The 21,464-nt window shown below is 43.1% G+C and overlaps 1 protein-coding gene and 1 non-coding gene across 2 annotated transcripts in view; both read left to right on the top strand.

Annotated features, from left to right (window-relative positions):
• Window positions 1–2,037: 2,037 nt before the first annotated feature.
• The window catches only part of SELENOP (selenoprotein P), a 60,419-nt gene continuing 40,992 nt past the window's right edge, over window positions 2,038–21,464 (top strand). The window contains exons 1-3 of the mRNA XM_064480366.1: window positions 2,038–2,189; window positions 3,111–3,187; window positions 4,592–4,783. The gene's annotated coding sequence lies outside the window, so the exon portion shown is untranslated. The remainder of the gene's footprint in view (window positions 2,190–3,110; window positions 3,188–4,591; window positions 4,784–21,464) is intronic.
• LOC116152408 (U6 spliceosomal RNA) lies at window positions 6,070–6,176 on the top strand. The gene has a single exon (XR_004136039.1). It is a non-coding gene; the product is annotated as a U6 spliceosomal RNA (small nuclear RNA).

Raw genomic sequence — 21,464 nt, 5'->3', positions numbered from 1 at the left:
ACCCCATTATAAGTTGAGGAAGATCTGTGCTCATACTGTTCTCGCTTTGCAGGTGAAAAACCTATTGACACAAAGTAAGTGTTGGGACTCATATCTGCACCCAGACAGTTCAAATCCCAGAACTCAGGATCTTGTAATTTTGCTCATTTGCACTTACAAAAAAATCTGTGTCCTTTTATTGGGATGTTCAAAAGTAGAATATGAAAATAGATGGATGTAAGTTGATCATAGACAGAGAGGGATTAGTGTTTTTTCACCAGCCTGTCCTCTCCACTGCCCAGCCCAGACACCAGGTTGCAGCCTCTTCCTAGCATAAGGCTGCTTGGAGATCTGAATTCTACTCCTGCCCCACTCACTACTACTGTGAACTAAACTTCCCGCAAAAATCAGACAATTCCTACCTGGAAGAGATGACGATGAGTAGATACCATGAACATTCTAGAGCAGACTTTCCCTGATGGGTAGAAGCTGTGAATAACTGCTCCCAAATGATCTTTCTATATCAGGTCCTCTCCTGAAGTTTTTCCAACTCTGCTTCTCCTCCAGCCCATACTACAGTCAATTCAACTTTGAAAAGTATCATCTAAGATAGTCTAATTTCCCACTATTCTGCCCCCCCCCCCTTTTTTGGATTTCTGATACCCTAAGAGGCCTGGAACAAACTTCGCTTATCACTTAGCTCAGACACACTGCTTCTTCAGGTCTAGAGATGAAGCTATGACACAGCCATGCTTTTCCTGTAGGAATCAGGCTTGGAATTCTGCAGTGGAGGAGGCAGAGCCACAGGCGTCATGAGCCCTATTCCAGGAATCTTTCAGGCCAGTTGGCACTACCTTATTACCCCCTTTCAGCCACAGCTCTGAATGCTCCTTGGACTTACTCCACTGTCTTTGAGGGCTGTCAGAATGGGTGTTGGCATTGATCTTCAGTGACATTGATTTAAAATGCCAGAATTGATGGAATCTAGGGGAAAATTGGAACATTCCATTATGGAAACATTGTTACTAGTTGCAATTCCTGGAGTTGCTTTCATAGGGAAAACCAAAAGCAGAAAATTAAAAATAAAAATGTGGATTACACTGTCCAAGTCTTGTCTCCATTACACTTTATATATCTGAAGAACACTCATTTAAAACTCTCCATTTTTACTTGTTATTTTCCTCTAGATCAGTTTGCCTAGTGATAGACAAATCACTAAACAGTGAATCTTCTAAATAGTTTGCTGGAAGCCAATTTACCATTTTTACTTCTTCCGATCCTTTCGTTTACTGAGCAGTTTTCACTGACAGTTCTTATCAACATTTTAAAGAATGCTGTATTTGTGTCTGTCTCAACTGTTTTTCTGCTGCTGCCAGTAAATTTGAAATAAAAAATTCCTAGAAAAATACAAAAGATCAAGCCTGACCCTTTACATAATGTTAAATGCTGATGGTACAAAATGCAGAGAATGAGCTTAATTTTGTAAATATATGTATTACATGCATTTCCACAAATACACATATACATGAGAAAAATATGTGAAAATGTTAACAGTGGCGCCTGTTGAAATTATAGGTGGTTTACTTTTATTGTTTTCATTTTCCATGTTTTTCATGACTGCATATTATTTCTGTAATATTAAAAAGGGTTACCACAGGGATTAATTAATATGCATTAAATATATAACAAATAACTTTTGGAAATAGACCTGCAAATTCCAACTGTGCCTCTCGCCAGCTGTTGATTTTGGGTAAATTAAAACGATCCAACGTCTCCTAGCAGGCTTTCTCACTTGATACACGTGTATGATACATTTCTTCCTAGTGAGGCTTAAATGATACCACATGGAGGGACTTGCGTATATTCGGTAGTGATTCTTTGCTAGCGAGAGAAACCAGCCGAGTCCAACCCTTAATCCAAGGTGGTGTCGATATACACGCGCCTCCTGCCGGGCTCCCGGCGCGGGAGAGGCGCAGGCGCAGGCGCAGGCGCGGGCCTGGCCAGGGCTCCGGCGTCTTCTCCCCGGAACCGAGCCGCCGCCTCCTTTCGCCTCCGCACCTCGGTTGTTGGGTGACATCCTCTCCCCTCTGGCCTCGGAAGGATGAAGTTCCATCCCTTCCCCAGGCTCCGCGAGTTCTCTGTGGGTACAGTGGGGAGACGGGGGTCGTAGCGGGTAACTAGGAACCAGATGGCGACCTCCATTCTTCCAGGTAGGCTTGGGGGTTGGCTCGCAAGGCGGGGGTGGAGGGCACAGGGTGGGCGGCCTGAAACCAGAGCAGGAAGCCTCGGGGTGGGGTGGGGGGCGACGCTAATAGATCTAGAAGGGCCCAGGAAGTTCCTTCATTCTCAAAGGGCTCCAGCCAAGAGCACCTGGAACCGGCGGGTGGCAGAGCCACGTCCAGGATCGGGGGGTTGGGGGCTGGGGCAGGGCGAGAGGGCAGTGGAGCCGGCTAGGTCCCCGCCGCCTGGTCCCAGCGTGCTCAGGACCCCAGCGCAACCCCTTCCTCCGGTTTTTCCCGCTCCTCGTCCGCCCCCACTTCCTCCCCTTCCTTTCATCACCACCCAGATGCCTGCAGCCGCCAGCCTGTCCTCCCCAGGGGCCCACAGAAGCGACAGCAGCGCCGCAGGAGAGAGGGAGGGGGCCCGCTTTTTTGCGGCAGCCCGGGGGCTGCGCTGGCCCTGGGTGCAGGGGTGGGCTCCGCGCTAGCCATTTCCCCCAGATCGCCGCGGATTTGCGGCCACCCGGAGCCACCTAGTGGACAGCGAGTGTCAGAGCACGAGGAGGCCTGAGGGAGGGTGACCCGGGTGAATCCAACGCACACGAGACTTCCCGAGAAAGGGGCAGCTCCTTGCGCGGGCAGCTTCTGGCCGAAGTAAATCTCTGCGGGAGCTTGGGATATTTACTTTCTTCCTTCCCCACCGCCTCCTTTATTCTCTTCCAATGAGCATGTTCCTTTCTCGGATCTCTCTCCTTGGCATTTTCCATCCTCCCTGGAAAAGGATGCTGCGGGAAAGGAACGTTCAGGTTGTTTAACATTCATAAGTTGGAGTCTGAGGAAAGTTCACCTTGAAGCTATTGAGACTTGAGCCTTCAGGCAGTGTAAAATTTGCAAAATTTTCTTTTTTTAAAGATACCCCCCGACCCCCGCCAACTTATATAAACCTGCTCCACAAAACCTTGATGCGCCCTTGGCTGGAGTCGTTGGAGGTAAGAGTGTGTTGGGGAATTTTAAAAGATGCACGTGTAATAGAGATGCTGGAGAGCGAGAAGGAACTGCAGTGTCCTGATGGGGAAGGGGGTCACTTTAGACTAAATGCAAAGCTCAGGATGACCCGGAGAAGCCCGTGTGCCGCCCACTTTCCTTTCTCTCTCGCCTGTTTCAGGTCCTCCCTTGTGCTTGTAATTAACAATACTGATTTATACTTAAAAATTTTGCTAAGTGAAATCTTACCTTAAGTGTACTTGTCAAGGAAACTTTTGGAGGTGATAGATATATTTGTGACATAGATTGTGGTTTTTACCAATGTATACCTGTCTCCAAACTGATCAAGTTGCTTACATTAAGTAGGTATGCTTTTTGTATGTCATTCATGCCTCAATAAAATGGTTTCTAGAAAAGCTACAGTCACTGGTCTAATAACTCTTCCTGTATCAACCATTTAAAATGTAGTTATATTGGCAGAAGTGAAAATTCAGAGACCGTGTTAGTAAAACTTTTTTAGAAACTTTACTAAAGGACTTCAATTTTTCTCGGACAAATTGCATTCAATCTTAATGTAAGGACCTAGAATTCTAGCCCCAGGCAGCATCTTTTGGGAGGAGGGCAGGAGAGAGAATTATCTCCACAAGTACTAGTTTAGCAGTCTTACCTGTATTCATGTGTCATGAGTTGTGACACCCCATGTGGCACAAAGATGTCCATGTCCTAGAGCCCGTGAATGTTACTTTACATGGCAAAAAGGGACTTTGTAGGTACGATTACATTAAAGATCCCGAGACTAGAAGATTATCCTGGATTATCTGGGAGGCCCAGTGTAATCACAAGGGTCCTTGTAAGAGGAAGTCAAGAGGATCAGAGAGATTTGAAGATGCTGTGCTGCTGGCCTTGAAGTTGAAGGAAGTGGTGGTGAGCTAAAGGATGCAGGTGACCTCTAGAAACTGGAAAAGGCAAGGAGATGGATTCTCCCCTAGAGCATCTGGGAGGGACACAGCCCTGTAGACACCTTGATTTAAGACTTCTGGCCTCTAGAACTGTAAGATAATAAATTCATGTAGTTTTTAAATCATGAAATTTATGATGTTTGGTCACAGCAGCAATAGGAAACTAATCTACCCTGGTCTGTTCCTTAACTTCCTCTTCTCCCGTAACTGTGTATCAGTCACACCCTTGGCTGTTTCTTTCGCTCTCAACAGCTTCAACTCGTCCATACTCTCACTTTCCAAACTTCTACCCTCTGGCCATCTCCTGTTTTTTCAGCTAATTTTCCAAAGTACCTGAACTCCTACAGTTGTGAACCCCCCCAAAGCCTTTAACTCCTTTTCACTTTTTCCCTCATGTCTTTACCCAGCTTAAAATTTATGTTTAATTTTTTTTTTTTTTTTTTTTGCCAGGGAGGGGTAATTGTACAAGCTCTGGTGATTATGAGGGAAGAAAGGGAAGACAGTAAACAACGGTGGAATGTTCTCATGCTGCCTCTGCCTTCATCACAAGCCAGGAAGACACAGCAGATGACTGAGCAGCCTGGGGGACTTGGCTCAGGACTTCTCCAGCTGGAGATGGTCTGCTGAAGAATGAATGAAAAGGTAGTTTATTTGCCTGATGTCTCCATTCACTGGTCAGATTTTCCCTTACAGGGAGCTAACTCTCTTGCACTTTGGGTGGTTTCATACGAGTCCAGGCTTTGTGGGATATGAGATCCCATACTTGGTTGGGCTGGTGTTTCATCCAAGACACAAAGCAGCAGGCTAACCAAGAAAGATAAAAGAAAGTAGTTGACAGTATCTAAGAAGATGCATAATTTTGTGTCTAAAACTGTTTATCCCTTTCCCCTCTCAGATCCACTCACATCTTCCCAATATATCCAGCTCCCAAACCACAATTTGGGGCTTCCCTTTTATTCCTTTAGGACAAAACTGTCCTCACTCTTTACCTGTCGGGAGAGGCTCAGGTCCAACCATCCACAGATTCTTCTTCAAGGCAGTCAGCTAATCATGATCTCCTAGACGAAGAAGACAAGAGTTAAAACAAGTGACACCTCTGTGGCTGGTTTTGAGGCATACAATTCCTCGATGTGGCCACCAGGTGGAGCCATTGGACCAGACTGGATTCCTCATGTCCTGAGTAAGAATGGTGGCTACATAGCAGGAGTTAAGTTATGAGATCATCCGTACATGAAAACGTTGGAAAAATGTTTCCAGTTGAAAGTGTACTAGTTAGTAAAGTGCTATTAAATAAGTATCTACTTTCAAGATCTTTAGGTTTTGTGGTGGGGTGAGACAGGGACAATATACATTTTATTGAGTACACATGATTTCATATCATTTCACCAACGCTTACAAGATTACATGTCCTTCCCTGTGCTGGTCCTTGGAGCCACAAAGACAAGTAAGACACCAAGGCACTCAGAAGCCCGCAGGGAAGAGAACCCATGCAAAGGTGATTACAGTGTAGTGTGCTAAGTATAAAGGTGAAGATTTTAAATAGATCTTGGGGAAGATGGAGAAGGACCCAGCTTCAGGGTGAACACTCAGGGAAGATTCTCAGAGCAGATGACATTTGAATTGTCATTTACTTAAGGAGAACAGCATAGGAATGGCACAAAGGGCCAGAACAACATGGATGGGTAGGTGACCTCCTGTGAAAAGGGCATCATTTGAGGGAGCATAAGGACCCAGGCTAGGAATGGCAGAGGACAAGATGAGGACGGAGGCCAGAGTCCAATCCCGAAGCACCTGTGTGCTGTGTTAAGGGGCCACGCCCACAGTGTTAGCAGGGAGGAAAGCTGGCTGCCAGCTTACACACTGTCCTTGTAGAAAGGGTCTTTGAAGGCATAGGCTCTCTCCCATTTGTTGTCAAAACACACTGCCTTGTGCTCGCTTCGGCAGCACATATACTAAAATTGGAACGATACAGAGAAGATTAGCATGGCCCCTGCGCAAGGATGACACGCAAATTCGTGAAGCGTTCCATATTTAAAAAAAAAAAAAAAAGAAAACACACTGCCTTCTCTGTCTCTCTTTTGATCACTTTTATTAGAAATGGAAACCCAGAGCAATATTTCTTCCCTCATTCATAGGCTCTAAAAAACTGTATGAGAGTGATGCCAGAAAGCAACTGATACTGGCTCCGGAGCCAGGCGGGGAACAGGCACTAACGGGGAAGGGCCGACTGGAAGCCCCTGCTCTGCCTGAAAACACGTTCTTTGGGAAATTGTTGTCATGAGATCACTCAACATAAGTATTCTTAGACCCTTTTATTTCTTTCCAGAAAGACAGAATATTCAGGGAGTCTTCAATTTGTGATGTCTTTCTTAAGTTAATAGGAACCACTGAAATATTTTAAGCAGAGGGGGAATGTGGTCAGATTCACATCAAAAAAATTACGGTGGTGTTTCTAAGGAGGGTGGATTGGAAGAGGCCAAAGGAGAAGCATGGAAAATTGTTAGGGGCTTATTGAATTAGTCTCGGTGACAAATCTACACAGACTTGAGTTTGGGCAACAGTGATGGGAGTCGAGAAGCAGCCACAGGCTTATATAGCACATAACGGTCAGGCCGTGGTGTTGATGTAGTTGGTTTTATATCTACTGTCTTACTGTTTGCTTTCTGTTTAGCCCATAGGTTTTATGTTCCATTTCTCTTCATTTCTTACCTTCTTTTGGAATATCCAAATATTTTTATTCTTCCACTATTTTCTTCTATTGACTCATTAGGTTATACATTATTTTACAGTATATTATATATTGGTTATTACATGCATTATTTATATATGTATTTTTAGTGATTACACGAGGGATAAAAACATTCAAAATCGACTTATTTAGTTGGATAGGTATTATTGATTTTACTGTTTTCCCTTTTTCTATTAACATCAGTATCTGGATCATCTGTGGGTTTAGTTCCTATCTGGTTTTTTCCACTTTATTAAGGATATTTTCTTAACTTACTACATATCAACTGATTGTGTGCCAAGTAGCATGAAAAAAAGGTAGGGAGAGGTTGTCCTGCCTTAGGCAGAGGGAATGAGGGCCTATCAGGGTCTGAGGAAAGTTGAATCTGGGTTGCAGTCTGTCTCTGCCCCGTTCTGTCCCTTTCATTTAGAGCCAGGCTGGTCTCCATGTGCAGCCCTGAAGACTGAAGGAGATACAGTTCTATTCTTTGGAAGTTCGCACCCCAGCTCCAGAGCCTCCTGCTCCTGTCAGATGTCCGAGGGAGAGAGTGGCCGTGGGCTTGAGACAATCTTCCCTGCTTGTGGGTCTTGATTGCTGATTGGCATGAATCACTCCTTAGAAGCTCTCTGTCTCACTCCCAGCCTCTCCTACAGCCGCGGGACTGAGCCCCTGTCACCAATAAGAAAAGGCTCTGTATTTGAGGCACATCAAGTTTTCAATTTGTCATTTTAGTCCTCTTGTTTCTCCAACAAGGACCTACTGTTCAGCATAGGGAACTATATTTAGCATCTTGTAATAATCTATAATAGAAAAGAATCTGAAAATATATATGTGTGTGTGTGTATATAACTGAATCACTTTGCTGTACACTTGAAACATACAACAGTGTAAATCAACTGTACTTTAATACAAAATGTGAAATATTTCACATGGGTTAAAAAAAATTACCCTGGACTTCACATCACCCTCTTAAGTTTTCCATTTCTCCTGTAATTCTTAACCAGCTTTTTGAAAGAATTGCCTACATTTGCCCTCATCTTTTCCCCCTCTTCATAGTCACATTTCTAGCCATTTCTGGCTTTTACCCTTTCCCACGCCTCAGGAAGTTCTCTGTCCAGTATCACCAACATCTTTTCCTAGTCACTCTATCGGTGCATCCTTTTCAGTCATCTCGCTTGACTTCTCAGCAGCATTGGAATGATTGAGCATGCTCCTTTCCCTGAAATGTCTTCTTTCCCTACCGTCTGTGACGTCATATTCTTGTGCTTCCTGCCCCACTAGCTATTCCTTGTCATTTACTGATTTCGGGTTTCTGGGTCTGCTTCTTAACATTCTGGCATTCTTCAGGAGAATGTCTTCCATTCTTTTTATCCCTCACTGTAGCAGAATAACATTTTAATTTACTAATTTTTGTCCTTTTTACTCTGTACATTTACTGCTGTCTAATCTGGACCAATGCTGTCTCGTAGAACTTTCTGAGATGGTGGAGATACTCTGTTTGTCCCGTGCAGTTATGGTAGCCACCAGCCACATGTGGATAGTGAGCACTTGAAGTGTAGGTAGTGTGACAGAAAAACTAAGTTGTAAATTCTATTTAACTTTAAGTCAGATTTAAATAGCCATGTGTGGCTAGTGTTTGCTGTACTGGGAAGCCGAGATCTAGACCAGGAGGGATTCATTACTTTATGGATTACTTTATGATTCATTACTTTAAAAGAATCAGCAAAAAAAATCTTGTGCCTTTGTGTGGGGAATCAGAGCATTGGGTTGGAAGATACGGGCTAGGTATTTCCTAAGGGGCCGGAGAGGCAGGGGACGCGTGATGAGGAGAGGTCACTGGGGCTGGAGGTGAAACAGCTGATGCAGCATTGGGAGTCAGGTCAGCACCTCATCGTGGTCCAGTCTCCATTTGGGTTAGTCACGTTGTCTGCAAAGACACTGTGGTGACAGCCATGTGTCTTGTGGTCCTATTGACAGCAGCCAGCAGGTCACCTGTGACTGTCCAGTGGCAGAGACACCATTCTGTGCCCTCATATTTTGCTCAGTAACAATCTGACCTCCACATGGACAGCATACACCAGCATATAACATGGCTGCCAAAATATGAATGCAAATTAAAAATTTTAAACTAAAATTTAAATAATTAGACGTGGGTTTGTTTTTATTTATCACCCTCTGGCCCTCTGTGTTGAGTGGGCTTTCATTTTCTCCCTGTGATCCACTGCTAGTTTCCCTTTGCTTTGTTAAATCCTCAGATGAACTCAAATTGAAACATACGGGGTCCCCTTTCCTGCCTGCCCTTTGCTAGTGAGCTGGTTGCCTGACTGCTGCTTCTGCTTCCTGTTATTCTCTGAAAACAGCACGAGAAGTCTTGGCTTTCGGCCATTATTCAGAGACTGGCTTAAAGCATATGTTGCTGGAAATCCCCAGTTTCAGGAAAAGGACTTAATATGTCTGAAAATCAGAGGAGGAATTCAGTTTCTGAAAAGGAGACTTGTTGCCTGGGAGTTCATTTCTCTCTGGGACCCACCTTCCAAGTCCCCACCTTTGCCTCTGACAGCCCTGCTTTCTGCCCTCCGTTCATTCATTCATTCATTCATTCACCCACAGACATTTGTCAATCACATACTAGGTGCCAGGCCCAGTTCCCGGGCTGGACATGTAGAATTTTACAATTAAATCTCTCTGCCCTCATGGAGCTCAAATTCTAGCAGGGGAGAAAGAACAGTAAATTAATACATATGTAATATGCCAGGAAAAGTAAGAAGGAATACAGCACATGTAAATGGGTTAGAGAGGAAAGAGACCGAGGGGGCAGTGATTTAAGATAGAGGAAGCAGAGAAGGTGACATTTGAGCAGATTGGGACGATGGGAGACCACAAACCTGTGACCGTCTGGGGAGAAGGCTGTTCCAGACAGAATGGCCAACAAGAGTGAGCCTGGCCCATTGTAGGCAAAGCAAGCAGGACAGTCTGGCCCAACGGAAGGGAGTGAGGCAGAGAGTGAAAGGAGATGCAGCTGGAGGAGGAAAGAGCCAGATGTTTGGACCTCACGGGATAATGGTAAGGAGTTTGGGCTTCAGTCAAAGTACTATGAGAGGCCATTGCAGCAGGGGCGAGACAGATCTGATTTATGTGTTAGGGAGAGTGTTCTGGCTGCTCTCCGGAGGCCTGACCACTGAGGAGAGGAAAAAGAATCAGAGAGCCCAGGTGCAGGACCGTTACCCCAAAAGCTAAAGACCCCGGTTCTTGTCTTCCCAAAAGACAGGTTTACAGTCAGGAGACAGTGCGTTGTGTAACAGAAGATTTTAAAAGATTTATTTAGAAAAGGAAAAGTACACCCTCGAGGATGGGAGGCGGCTGATCCCAGAGAGGAAAAGCTGTGGGTTTGTGTCCCCTTCTCTTATACCCTCTCTTAGAGCTGGTCTCTTGCTTGACGGCTCTTGTCCCTGGAATGCTGCCATGTCTGGCCCCTTTGCGCATGTCCTTACCCAGGGTGTACACATAAAACCCATGGGGTGGGGGACCTAAACCGCAGTGTTAATTATAATACAGTGAACATTGGGTGTGTCCGGTTAAGTCCTCTCTGCAGTCGTGGCTGTCAGGTTCTAACTGCTTTGCTGCTGGCACTCATTGAGAAGTAAAGTCTATGCTGGAAGCAGGCATAACACCATCTTCCGGGCCATCCTCCCTCTCCTTCACGTGTCTGCCCGGTGCCGCCACCTACCTAACTACCTAACAGAACTGTTGCATGTTGTAGGTGGACAATGGTGGTGGCTTTGGTCTAGATGGTAGCAGTGGGCATGGTGAAAGGTGAAGGGTTTGAAATAAATTTTGATTCTGATTTGATGAATTGGATGTGGACTGTGAGAAAAAGAGTCTCCTGTATTTTGAATCTGACAAATTGGGTAAATGTTTATTTTTCAGTAAGGAAGGGCTGGAGGGAGGCTACCTGGGGTGAGGGGTTCACCAAGCAGAGCAGCTAGAGGTACGGGCTGGGAATTTAGGGGACAGATCAGGGATAAAGATGTGGGTTTGAGATTCTTGAGTATCTAGATGTATTTAAAGTCCGGGATCTGAGTGAGACCTTCCAAGGGGAGAGAAGTAGATAGACGAGAGGGTTGAAGACTGAGCCTGTGATGCTGGAAGGAGGAGGAGGGGTCATCACTAGAGATGCAGAAGTGACTTCCAGTGATGTCTGGAGTTTTCAAGGGAAGGGGGATGATTATCTACTTGAGCATTGCTTCAGTGGTCGGTTAAGATGGAGATCACTGGTGTCTGGACAAGATCAAATTCAGGGCAGTGAACACTTTGTCAGTGTGAGCTGAAACCATAGCGAGAAGTAAAGAAATGAAGATGCAAGTATGTGTACAACTCTGTTTAGGAGTTTTGCTATAAAAGGGAGCTGAAAAATGGAGCAGCACATGGATGGGGATGAAGGGCCTAAGGAGGCATCTTTGTTTGCTTACGATGAGAGATTGTGCAGCTTGGTTCTGTTTCCAGGGTTCATTTTTAAGGGCAAAGATGCAGGGCTTGGAGGACAGAGCTTGCTCCCTGCTCCCAGCAGGGGCACTCAGGATGCTTTTGCCTGAGAACTTAGCCTGGATAGGAGGGCTGGGGCCCACTGGCTGGGGCCAGCATAAACAACTCTGCTGGGCTTACCGCGCTGGTCTTCAGATCTCCATTTTGTCCTGAAGTTTCACCATGAATTTCTAATTGGGTGGCCCAGTTGTGCAGCCTCCAGTGATTCCACGTGTTGTTCCCCTGTCACTGGTGGAACTAAGTCTAAGCAGCTGATGTGTGGTTTGAGGTCTGTGGGCTGTACGGGCAGTGGGGCTGTGTGCTGGGGGAGCGTGCAAGGGCTAAGGGCACATCCACGGGCTTCCTTCTCAAGACGGGGAAAATCAGGGAGGACCTAGTGAAGTTACCTCTCCGTCTCTTTACCTTCTCTGCCCTGTTTGTGAAGAAGAGTCTTAAGCAGGTCCCCTATATCCCAATCCCACAAGAAAAGTAAATTAACAGGAGGTACTAGCCTTTAAGAATCCCATTAGAGAGTGTGATGAAAGCATACGGATGAGAATAGAATCTCCCAGTTACCGTATATTTTAGTGGACATTGTACTAAACTAGAACCATGGTGTGACCTTGATTAAGTGTCTTATCATCTCCGGGCTTAAGTTTCTTCACCTACTAATGACATTTTGGGGAGGACAAGACAGTATCTAAAGTCTCGCTCGCTCCTCAGACTGCAGCTCTATGGGGTAGACATTTGGGTGTTGCAGTGTTCGTTGAGCTGTGGTTCTCAGCCTTGGCTGCACATTAGAATCATCCAGGGAGGCATTAAAAATTTCTGAGGCCAGGATGCAGGCATCACATCCTCTGTTCAGAAGGTCTCCCAGGTGATTCTAATGTGCAGCAGCCAAGGTAGCAGGACGGCTTTTTGAGCCCGGCTGCTCCGCGTGTGCTTCGTGGACCACCAGCATAGGCATCACTTGGCAGCTGATTCGACACATGGACCTACTGAATTAGAATTTGCATTTTAACAAGATTCCCAAGTGGTTCGCTTGTGCCTGAGAGTTGGAGAGGCTGCTTTAGAGCTTTCCTGACATCTACTGGGGTCAGCAAATTTTAAGCATTCCCTGGAATGAGTTGTTAAATCAAATGGAAACACCAGATGTCACTGTAGGAAGTCACATTTGTGAAGAATCTGCTTTGTGAACCCTGAGAACAATATCCAAGGGAATGATCATACATTTCTCAAGAATGTAGAGTGAATACAAGAAACATGCTAAACTTACTCCCTTTACCAGAAAAGAATGAAAATTGCTGGTGAAAGCACCTGACTTCTGTAAGTATATACTAAGAGTTAGCTTTTTGCATGCAGATTTTCTTTTTAGTTTAATTTCTTTTATTGCAAAATAACCAGAATTTTAAAATAGCTTAAGTGTTCTGAATAAGGGGATGGTTAAACAAATGATTGCTACACCCACTCAATAGATTTTCAAGCAGATACAATGTTTTGGAAACATGAAAAAAGACTCATGTCAATGAGTTAAGAAAAAAAAAACAAGGTATACACTCGTATGCACAGTCCGATGACAACAATATAATAAACAAACAAACAAAAAAAAACCAAGCCCAAAACTATGTAAGGAGAAAAGATTGAAAAGATATGTATCTAAATGTTAATAATAGTTGTCCATGAGTAGTAGAAACTATTCCATTATTTTCAAAATGTTTCCAAAATAAATATATTTTATAATTTAATCAGTCCCCCTGAACACCCCAGAATTTGTACCTTAAAAAAAAGAAAACCACCTGTCCTGTGGTCTTCAAGAACTGTCCACAACACACTTACTGAAGCATTTTAATCTCCTGCCCATTATCCTGAAGTTTCACAGAAATCTGATGAAGGGAAACACCATCATAGGACTTGATGGCTACATGATAACATTTACAGCTTGTTTTCGTGGCTCTGTGAGACACATGTCACCAGTTCAGTTCTCTTCAGATCAAATTCTGCCTTGGCGGTTCACAGCAGCGGGTATCTTGTGTTAGGTGATTCTATGAGGGAGGCCAAGTAATTCCTGCTCACATGTACAGATGTAACTGCTGTTAAGGAAATGTAATTAAAAACAGTTTTCTTCCAAGCTAGAAAACCTCTCCAAAAAGGAAGACGAGAAAGAAAACAGTTCTATTATTTTTTATTGTAGTAAAATAATTTTTTATTTGAAGTATAGTCAGTTTAAATGTGTCAATTTCTGGTGTACAGCATAAAGTTTCAGTCATATCCATACATATGTTTGTTTTCATATTCTTTTTTATTATAGGTTACTACAAGATACTGAATATAATTCCCTGTGTTATACAGAAGAAATTTGTTTTTTATCTATTTTATATGCAGTAGTTAATATTTACATATCTCAAACTCCCAATTTATCCCATCCAGTCCCTTTCCCCCAGTAACCATAAGTTTGTTTACTATGTCTGAATCTGCTTCTGTTTTTTAGATAAGTTCATTAGTGTCTTCATTATTTTCTTTTTAGATTGCATATATGAATGATATCATATGGTATTTTTCTTTCTCTTTCTGACTTATTTCACTTAGTCCAGATCCATCCATGTTGCAAATGCTGCAAATGGCATTATTTTATTTTTTATGGCTGAGTAGTATTCCATTTTATAAATATACTACAACCCAGAAAAAAAGAGTTTGTTGACCCATAAAACTGAAAATTCTAAGATTGTTTCTGACTTGAACTACTCAATCCAGGGCATCAGATACCTTTACCATCTTTAACTTTATTTGGAATTTAAGGCCTTTCCCTCCCTTAACAACTCTAGGGAGAAAAGGTCCAGGAATTATTCTCATTAGCGTGTCTTTCATGATGTGCCAAGGGAATGGGGAACTTAAATCTGATCTGACTCACTTCTTTGGCCTGTGTGGGTTGGAGTCAGCGCCACTTGAAACACATGGAGTTGTCTTCCTATGAGAAAAATAAATTAGCAGAAGGAAGAGGGGAAGGACATGTGCTAATCAGATGAAAACAACATTTATGCAGCACATGCTACACTGAGAGTTCTGCTTCCTGCTGTTTCCACCTAAATTGTATACCAAAATCTGGTATTTTATTACCATTTACTAGTCTACTTTATACAAACACTGTATTAGTTATCTATTGCTGCAGTACAAATTATACCAAAATTTAGCAGCTTAAAACAACAAATTTATTATCTCACACAGTTTCTGGATGTCAGGAACCTTAGAGTGGCTTAGTTGGGTAGCTCTGGCCCAGAGTCTGTCATGAGATTGCAGTTAAGCTGTCAGCCTTTGAAGGCTTGACTGGGGCTGGAGGAGCCTCTTCCAAGCTCACTCATGTGGCTGTTGGCTGGAGGGCTCAGTGCCTCCCCACGTGGGCCTGACGAACTCTCCCTTCTTCCCGTGTCTCGTTCTCCAAGCTCACTAGCTCCTGCTTCCTGGTATAGCTTCTCAGATACACTCTTTGCACCAAGTGCTTAATTCAAGTTCTAATGTCAAGGAAATACTTAATACATCATCAGGCTTTTATAATTAACATAGCAATCATCCTGTTAAATTAAACTGTGAAGTCCCAGAAAAGACCAAGGATTCTTTGCTATCCTATGAAGTATGTGGGACATTGTATACATTCAAGCTGTATATTTCAAAATATCACTAGAGTTTAGATCCACCGTTTGTAGCATCTTCTCTCCTGGGAACTCAGGGCCTCTGGCTCCTTCTGCACGCAAGGTTATTAGGGAATGAGATGATGCTGTGTAAACACAAAGGGTTTACCCTGACTGCAGTCCCCTTTGGCCCAGACGTGGAACACACTAAAGCTGCTGCTCAGGACAATTTTCAGCTTGCTGTGGTATCGATTCTAATAAACAAAGTACAAAGAACAATTTGGTGTCTCCTGGGCTGGCCATGTACCAAGCCCCACCACTTCATGCAGAATCCAGTTGCTTGCCAAGTGGCTTCACAACAAATCAAATTGCCCTGGGCGTATGGGAGGAGGGGATGAGAGGCATTTGTTCCATCAATGCCCTTCATCCTCTTTGTACATATTTTTGCAAATTATAGCTATACCTTACTTTATGCAATAGAAATCTACATGGAAAAATTCTGAGAACATCAACGTATTATCACTATTTGAAATCACTGTTTATCTCTAAACTTGTCATATTGTACAGATTAGGTAGATTTTTGTATGTAAGACATTTTTTAAAAATAAAAATCACTATAAAAATAGAGGAAGAGGATGTCCATTTACTCATGCAGATTTCAGATTTAGACTTTACCCTCATTGAAATTCTCAACATTAGAAAGGATGCTAGCCAGTCTCCTAGAACAGCTGTCTGTTAAAACCTTTGTGTCAGAACTTAACTGAAAATACAATTCCCAAGGCACTTGGTAAAACTAACTCTAAATTTACTGTGACTTAATGTATATTAAAAAGTTAAAGTGAATTGTATCTGAAAATGCTAATATTTAAACACTGAATATTTTGGTGATGTTAAAAAATACTTCTGTCATGTAAGGAACCACTCTAAACTTATGTTTGGATTCTTAAAATACTGGATTTTCTGGTGAATCACAAAGTATCTATGCTAATAAAATGAATTGACATAATTTTCACAAAATGCAAAAGAACCTTGGGAATCTAGTATTATTTGCAGCATTCGTGTAGGCAAATGAAGATTTAGCTTTTTTGAAATACAGTGTTAAACTTTTCAGGCTTTTATTACTGCTTTCAAGGAAGCTTTGTATCTGAAGACCCTAGACTGACTCACTCTTCTCCTTCTTGGAAGTCTGGGTCATTTGGTACCAGTCAAAACTAGGGCCCTGGCAATTCAAAATGATCACCTTTCTAATGCCTGACTGTCTGGTAACCTAAAGATCATAAAATAGTCCCAGAGAGAGGGCCTTGACCGGTGGGAGATGAGTTCAGATCCACCCCGGAGGAAACTCTTTACCAGAAAACTCTGCAGAGAAAATGTTTGATTAGCATTTCTAGACTGAAGTTTCCCTTTGTGAAGTTAGGGTTGGCCTGTCTGCTGCTCCTGCCTGTGCTGGGGCCTCATCGCAAGCTGGCAGTAGATCGTAAGAAAGCTTTACTTCAAGCTTGAGATGGAAAAGTTTTAGTCTTTCTGCTTTCCGTTCCATCTTTCCCTGTCCTGCCCCCAGCTTCCCACACTCCCACCCCCTGCTCCGGCCCCACCATGTACACACCACACACACGCTGGTCTCTCTCCAGTAGAGGGAAGTAACACATCAGAGAGCCCTGAATGCAGTCTTTCTCAGCTTCTCTTTCTCAAGACACACACACACACACACACACACACACACACACACACACACACACACACACACACACACACACACACACACTCTCTCTCTCTCACTCACTCACTCACTCACTCACTTAGAAGCAGGAGTGGACTGGAGGACACAGTTCCTTAAGCACAGGTCTGCAAAGTGCTTTCTCGTTTTTGACATCTAATGATTCTGGGTGTGGGTTGAGCTTGGGAAGAGCTAAATATCAGAACAAACATACTCTCTTCTCTTTCCCATCTTCTCTTCTTTCTCATTGAAATGACTAGATGCTGCATTCACAGTTTTTAGAGTGAAGCCAGGTTATCTTTCTTGAGACCAAACACTCAGATTTTTAAGTAGTTGGCTTTGGTCCTTAAAAATAAGATTTGAATTTTTTTCCCCTCCTCTAAATCCTCCCTTTAAGAAACATCACAGGAAACTTCTTTTTGCATTTTGGGTAGTGAAATTTAGGACAATAATTTGAAACACATGTGAATATGTACCTTGGTTCCTAGCACAGCAGCTGGGACTCCAGCATAAAACCTGTCAGTAGGGCAGAGACCGTCTTATTTCATCAGCTTTGTTTTGTTTTGTTAACTTTATGGCTGTTGCCAAAGAATCAGTTGCTGTAACTTGATATTGAATAATTTCCAGGGTTAATTTTCTTCCTCTTCTCTCTCTCTCCCTCTGAGGTTAAAGAGGTTACAGCACTGCAGTTAGGGGACCTGTGTCCCAGACCCAATGAAAGGGGTGAAGGGGGTGGCATCTGTCCTGGGACACCAGTCCTCAAGTCACATGAAAGCTTTTCTAATTTTAGCTTTATACCAAGTTACTAACTTTAGACTTCTTAATCTTATAATGTGTGAAATATTTGAATTTTCTAAGTCATTTTTTGTTGTTTAATCATTTCTGAGCACCTTTTATTTTTATTTTTTTAAATTAACAATTTTTTACTTTAGTTATTTTTTAATTGAAGTATAGTTGATTTACACTGTTGTGTTGGTTCCTGGCGTACAGCATAGTGATTTCATTTATATACGTAATTCCTTTTTATATTCTTTTCCATTATGGTTTATTACAAGATACTGAATATAGTTCCCTGTACTATGCAGTAGGCCGTTGTTTATTTATTTTATGCATAGTAATAGGTATCTGCTAATCCCAAACTCCTAACTTATCCCTACCCTCCCTTTCCCCTTTGGTAACCATAGTTTGTTTTTTATTTCTGTGAATCTGTTTCTGTTTTGTAGATAAGTTTGTATCATTTTTTAGATTCCACATAAAGGTGATAACATTATATTTGTCTTTCTCTGTCTGATTTACTTCACTTAATATGATAATCTCTGGGTCCATCCATGTTGCTGAAAATGGCATTATTTCATTCTTTTTAATGGCTGAGTAATATTCCATTGTGTATATACACACACACACACACACACACACACACATACACACACACACACACACACACGTGCACACATGCACACTCACAACTTCTTTATCCAGTCATCTGTTGATGGATATTTAGGTTGCTTGCCTGTCTTGGCTATTGTAAATAGTACTGCTGTGAGCACTGGGGTGCATGAATATTTTCAGATTAGAATTTTCTCTGGATATATGCCTAGGAGTGGGATTGATGGATCATATGGTAACTCTGTTTTTAGTTTTAAGGAACTTCCATACTGTTCTCCATAGTGGCTGTACCAATTTATATTCCCATGAACAATGTTGGAGGGTTCCCTTTTCTCCACACCCTCTCCAGCATTTATTGTTCGTAGACTTTTTGATGATGGCCATTCTGACGGTGTGAGGTGATACTTCATTGTAGTTTTTATTTGCATTTCTCTAATAACTTGTGATGTTGAGCATCTTTTCATGTGCCTGTTGGCCATCTGTATATCTTTGGAGAAATGTTTATTTAGGTCTTCTGCCCATTTTTGGATTGGGTTGTTCATTTTTGTTATTGAGTTACACAAGCCATTTGTATATTTTGGAATTTAAGCCCTTGTTGGTTGCATCATTTGCAAATATTTTCTCTCATTCCATAGGTTGTCTTTTCATTTTGTTTATGGTTTCCTTTGCTGTGCAAAAGCTTATAAGTTTGATTGGGTCCCATTTGTTTATTTTTGCTTTTATTTCTATTGCCTTGGGAGATTGACCTAAGAAAATATTGCTATGGTTTATGTCAGAAAATGTTTTGCCTATGTTCTCTTCTAGGAGTTTTATGGTGTCATGTCTTATATTTAAGTCTCGAAGCCATTTTGAGTTTATTTTTGTGAATGGTGTGAGAGAGAGTTCTAACTTCATTGATTTACATGTGGCTGTCCAGCTTTCCCAACACAACTTGCTGAAGAATACACCGTTGTATATTCTTGCCTCTTTAGTCAAGGATTAATTGACTGTAGGTGTGTGGGCTTATTTCTGGGCTGTCTGTTCTGTTCCACTGATCCATATGTCTGTTTTTGTGCCAGTACCATGCTGTTTTGATTAGTGTAGCTCTGTAGTGTCGTCTGAAGTCTGGGAGGGTTATTCCTCCAGCTCTGTTCTTTTCTTTAGTATTGCTTTGGCAATTCTGGGCCTTTTGTGATTCCATATAAATTTTAGGATTATTTGTTCTAGTTCTGTGAAAAATGTCTTGGGTAATTGGATAGGGATCACATTAAATCTGTAGATTGCTTTGGGTAGTGTCGCCATTTTAACAATATTAATTCTTCCAATCCAAGAGCATGGGATTCTTTCCATTTCTTTGAATCATCAGTTCACTGGTCATCTTTTATCATGGGTGGGAGAAATGATGTGAACACCTCACAGCTCCCATGAGCAGGCATATTACTCTTAATAAACCACTGAGACCAGACTCATGGTAGGCACAGACGACCTGTGTTTGGTCAAGTCTCTGAAGTTGGGTTTCCTTCTATGAAAGTGTGGAAGAAAATATTAACCTTGTCTTTCTTATAAGGCTGTTGTGAGAATTAAATGGGTTAACAGATTTTCATTCATGCTTTTTTAAAGCAGATAATTAGCAAAGGCCTACTCTGTGCCCACGATCCTGCAAGCTTTGGGGGCTCTCACTGAACAAGATAAGACAAGGACCCTGATGTCAGACCACTTACATTCCATAATGCATCTTTGGTTTCCCAAAGATTTTTTTTTTTAAGTAAAAGTTAGGTTCAGTTATAATCTTACATGGAAATCTATTATGTAAAATAAATAAAAAGGGAATAAGAGCAGAGACTGAAGTTCTGCTTGCTTCTCCCAGCCCCAGTTTCCCAGTGAACTTTGGGAATACTGTGTGAGAACTACTAGAAATTTCTTCACATGCAAGAGCTACAGATGGAGAACTTAGTGACTCCCAGCTCTGCAGATACTGTGTGGTAGATGCTGCTGGTGACCACCCAGGCCCCCTGTCCTGGCTAAGACTGGCACCAGAGGGGAGCCTTCACCCTTGACCTGGAGGGCAAAGGGAGAAAGTGACCATTGGTGAGACTTGGTGAGAGCCACAGCCAAAGGGGAGACTGCCTGCTGGCCATCATGACTTCAGCAGAGGCATGTAGCTGCTGCCAAATGAAGCCTGGTCAGAAGGGGCTCTGATCGCTCGCTCCTCCTTGCAGTCTCCTGCCATTGTGCTCCACTGGTGGAATCCAACCATTAGCTGAAGGCGAGGAACCCCTCCTGATGGAGGCACTGGGCAGGCTGGGGAAGGGTGGGAAAGGGTGGATCTGCGGGGTGAACGGAAAATACCCATGACGGTGTATTGTGCTGTGCCAGGTACTGGGCGGGGTGCCACAGATACAGAATGGGTGAGCCACAGCCCTGTCCCAGAGGAACACCGGTCCATAACTCCAGGAGGGTGTGACAAACCAGTGCTGGCTTAGAATCGTGGTCTGGGTGGTGACGTCTTATCACAGACATCAAATGACAGTTCAGAAACAGTCTGGAAGTTGGAATCCTCACACATAATATGGCTTCTACGCCACCATAGCCTCTGAACCAAAAACCTGCATTGATATGCAGTACTTTTCTTGTGTTTTTTTGGACAGGTTCCTGATCCTTAGATATTCAGCAATCTGGTCTCCTTGTCAGTATGCACTGTTGTACTAACAGCATTAAAAGGTGTCCTCATTAACATAGTAAGGAGGAGGGATATCCTCCGCCCACTGCTCCCCACCCATGTGCTCCCATGATGTCCTGGCAGAGGGGGCAGAACAGCTGCAACTGTGCAAAACGTGATAAACCACGAAACTAGATAGTATGTGACATCCGCTACTTAAACTGAAACCCAGGCTGCAGCTCTGTGGGTTTGGCAAGTATCCTCTGTGTGTGTGCGTGTGTGTGTGTGTATGTGCATGTGTGTGTGATTATGAACGCTGGAAGTGAAGATAAATGATGTGGTTGGAGGGACTCACTCCTGCATTGGATGATTCCCTTCTCATCTCAGCACATCTCTGTCATGCTGGGAGTAGATGTGGAGGTGGGTGTGGCAGGGCACCTGTCACCTGAACACTCGTGGCCCCAGTCCTGCAGTGACTGTCAGAAGGCAGGTCCCAGGAAGGCCAGGGGGGGTTTGCTGGCTCCCTGACCCCCTGTGGGGGCACCTGCCCAGCAGGAATGGACCAGAAGTTTCACCCTAAATATTGTAGCTCAATCTCAAGTTGAAACTCCACTGTGATCATTAGGAAGAATTGAAATACATTCTCAGTCAAATAGACATCTGAAAAGAATTGTTTCTGGTCAGAAAAGGTGTGTTGATTTCTTTTAAAA

Source organism: Camelus dromedarius, chromosome 3, assembly GCF_036321535.1.
Source record: "Camelus dromedarius isolate mCamDro1 chromosome 3, mCamDro1.pat, whole genome shotgun sequence".
Lineage (NCBI taxonomy): Eukaryota > Metazoa > Chordata > Mammalia > Artiodactyla > Camelidae > Camelus > Camelus dromedarius.
This window is presented reverse-complemented; position numbering and strand designations above follow the sequence as displayed.